Source organism: Miscanthus floridulus, chromosome 13, assembly GCF_019320115.1.
Source record: "Miscanthus floridulus cultivar M001 chromosome 13, ASM1932011v1, whole genome shotgun sequence".
Lineage (NCBI taxonomy): Eukaryota > Viridiplantae > Streptophyta > Magnoliopsida > Poales > Poaceae > Miscanthus > Miscanthus floridulus.
Window position 1 is genome coordinate 15273844 of NC_089592.1, and position 3921 is coordinate 15277764.

Sequence of the window (3921 nt, forward strand, 5' to 3'; positions counted from 1 at the left end):
CGCACTCCGCTGCTCCGCGGCCGGCCCTGCTGCCGGATCCACTCCGCGCGCCCACTCTTCCTCTCCCTTGGTGCCGGATCTGAATAGTACAATTGCCGTTCTTCCAATTTCAGTCACATTTTTTAATTTCAATACATTGCTCAGATTGGCACCTTATAAAAAAAATCCCTGTGTTTCTGCTACACTGTAGGTCGAGGACCACTTCATCCTAGAAGACTCTGTTGTAACGATTAGTTGAATGGCTCAGAGTCAAGAGTAATGGCCAGTGTTGAAAAAGGGAGCTTTTCTCTGCTGCTACACTGTAGGTCAAGGAGGACCGCTTCATCCTAGAAGACTCTGTTGTAACGATTAGTTGAATGGCTCAGAGTCAAGAGTAATGGCCAGTGTTGAAAAAGGGAGCTTTTCTCAATTCAGGTAGGTAAATGCAGAACCAGAAGAGCAAGGAGAGGCTCAGAGAAATCACCCAATCCTAGGCCATTCAGGCTTACGGAATGATGTCAGTTTTTATGGTCCCCAATTCTCACTGGGTCTCTAAAATATGTTTAGCTGAATTGCTTTGATCATTATGGGTTTACCATGTACAACTCTGACCCTGAATATGTGCTCTATGATTACAATGAGAGGAAATCCAACACTGAATAGTTTAGTGATGCTTTTTCCCCTTTCAGGTAATAATCGTAAGATGCTCCACATGATCTCTACCTGATGGATGATAACTGCGTGAATGATATAGTCATATATGCATTGGTGCTTTCCTCAAACTGATTTACTGATACACATATTGGCAGTCAAGGTTTCCTCATATGCACCAGCAGCAAAATAGTTTTATTGGGTCACCAAGTTCTTCGGTTACCTCATTTTCGATTACTATAAAGTTAGCTGCCGAATTTAGGTATGCTATGCCTCCTCTTTCTATTTTGCATGTTTCTCCAGTCTCCAGTTTTGGGATGCACTCCTTTTCTTCACTATTAATGATGTTGTTTTCCAACTATGTTTGTCAAACTTAATATTAAATATTTGATGGACCCCCCCCCCCCCAAAAAAAAAAAAAAAACACTATTGTTTAGTTACAGGGTGCCGGCACTTCTTCTCATGACATTAGGCTACATTAGAGTTCTCACAATTCGTTTGCCGATTAAAGTTAAAAAATAAACATTTTTTTCTTCGCACCTGATGAAGATGTTGTTTCCCATATTACCATTCTGCAGATCTTCCATGGACCTGACAATGATGTTCTCTGGCTTCCAAGGGATTTTCATATTTATGCTGCGAATATGTTTGGTGCTTCCAAGGTAAGTACTGGCAATAATATATACTTTTCACGCATTTATCCTATTCTGCAGAGATTCATGGTTTTTAACACATTCGATACCATTTGCTTGCTCCTCTCTAGTGGCAACGTCATACACATCTTCGATCACATCTTCCTCCGAGTCCTCGTCAATCACCTCCTCAGTGTACGGGGGCTTGATATGTGTCCTCGTATACCTGTGAAGCCACCGCAGGTACTCGTCGAAGGTGTGCTGGTCATGTGGAGGACCCACATGGACCGGCTGTCGTTCCCTGGTCTCCCACAAGTGGATGTGCGTATTGTGTGTCACACGTCAATCCTTGGTCTTGTACCTCTTCCTGCGGTCATACCTGCAACAAAACGATGTTAGTTGTACCACACACACCTCTGAATTATAGCTTTGTTATTAATCGATAATGCACCCGTGCAATCCTTGGTTGGTGGAGTAAAGCGGTGGTGGGTAGCCTGTCATTCTTCCAAACTGTCTGCAGATCCTGATGGGCAAGTGAATCTCGATCACGTGGAAGAAAATAAGAGAGACGTTGCAGCGATACTCCTCTAACTCGTCCCTAGTGACAGGACTGAGATAGTACTGGAGCTCCGGAGCATCCCAAGGACACCAATGCACCTGAACATTTCGTAATTAAGTTAGGCTGTGATATAGTGTACATCGAATAAGACCCATGTATGATAGTAAAGAGAGCGTAACCTGATGCTTTGTCAGGATGTCGAGACCATCCGTGTACTCCCTGTACTTGCGCCTCGCATTCCCTCTAACTAACTCTAATTTCGTCCAGATATACAGAGCTATAGGGAGTGTATCATGCCCATTCCATTGTTGTATTGAACACGATAATGAATTAGCCATTAATAAACTCATCATATATAACCATATCAAAGAATATAATGAACCGAAGTACTTACCGGTAAACCAATATTAAGGGGCCTCCCAACGGGCCATCGTTCCCAACACCAAACCTGGAGTAGGTACGAGCAACCCCCAAGGTTCACATACCCTGAGGTGCGACGACAGGCAATGCATAGCTGTCGATATGTCCATGCCAGGACTGCGCTGCCCCAGCTGTACGCCGCTATGTTCTCCCACGGCTGGCATAGTATGTCAAGGAAGATCCAGCTGATGATGTTGCCTGAGGCGTCTAGGAAGAGAAAAGCACCAAGAAAGTGCCAGAGCCACACTCGAGCGAACCTGTCGATCTGAGCCTCCTCAGCCTATGGGTCCAAGTAATCAAAGCGCTCTGTGATCCAGGACGACAAAACACCAAAACTTTTCCTGAAATTGACCAAAGAAAATGAGACCCGATGGATGCAGGAAAGCAATGCAAGTATTAAATAGGCTTGAATTTCTCACTTATTTTTCTTGGAAGCCTCGTCGTTCGGTGGAAGAAAGCCAGTAAACTGAGCCACCAGCTCTCTCCAGTGATCGTTGTCAACTATCCATGTCACTAGAAGTCCCCCAACCGAAGGCTAAAAATAGCCTTCACGTCCTGCATGGTCAAGGTCATCTCGCCACAAGGTAGGTGGAACGTATGGGTCTCAGGCCTCCACCTATTATAAAAATAGAACGACTATTAGTTGCCTCAAATTTGTTACAAGAATGTTTACGTACAAATAAGACACTCGCACCTGTCTACAGCTGCAGTAAGTAGTGCTGGGTCAAGGGGCGGAAGACCGTAGTTGACAACACAGACAAGCTCGAGGAAACCGGCATGCCGTATGTACGGCGCGTAACGCTCGTCCCACTGGTGCGCCCTGGTGTGCGTGCGGGGCCTCAAAGGAGGCAAGGCCACCTCTGCGTTGTTGTCACTCAAGATGTGTGCTCGGTGCTGGTCGTCGTACTCCACGTCAAGAATAGGATACAACGGGTGCTGCATGAGAGGGGTCATCCTGTTACAAATTGATAAACAAAGAGTTAGAGTATTCAAATTAACATTATGTGGTATTGCAAAATTTGAACTACTTGTTATGCAATACGAACACAATATGAAAGCACATGTATGTATTTAAAGTAACATTAACAAACATATTAAATAACTTCACTAGAAATATAAGCATTTGACAAAACTTCATACTACAACACACAACCTCAAACCTAAAAACTAAATAACTAAATAACTAACTATAAACTAAATAATAAATACCTAACTATCCAACTATACTACAACACACAACCTCAAACCTAAAAACTAACTACCTAAATCACAAACAAATTCACTAACCTAACTATCCTAAATCACTAACTATACTAAATCACTAACTATCATAAATCAATAACAATCCTAAAACCCTACCTATCATAAATCACTAACTATCCTAAATCACTAATTATCCTAAATCAATAATAATCAAAATAGCATGAAATCGAGATGGAGGTACCTTGGTAGAAGCGGGCGGCCTCGACGCGCCGGCGTTCGTGGCGCGGCCGGCGTGGGCGCTGCGCGGCGGGAGTGGGCGGGCGCAACGCGGCGTGGGCGGGCGGGCGCGACCGGCGCGGGCGGCCGTCCGTCCGGGCGCGCTGGCGGCGGGGCACTGCGCGTCGGCGGACCGGGTGGGCGCCGCGCGGCGACGGGCGGGCGGGATGGCGTGCGGGCGGGCGGGCTCGCTCGCGATAT

At 45.5% G+C, this 3921-nt stretch overlaps 1 long non-coding RNA gene across 1 annotated transcript; it reads left to right on the forward strand.

The window, feature by feature from the left end:
• The first annotated feature begins 200 nt into the window (after window positions 1-200).
• LOC136502328 (uncharacterized) lies at window positions 201-1304 on the forward strand. The gene is made up of 3 exons (XR_010770489.1): window positions 201-414; window positions 669-892; window positions 1209-1304. It is a non-coding gene; the product is annotated as an uncharacterized lncRNA (long non-coding RNA).
• The last annotated feature ends 2617 nt before the right edge of the window (window positions 1305-3921 follow it).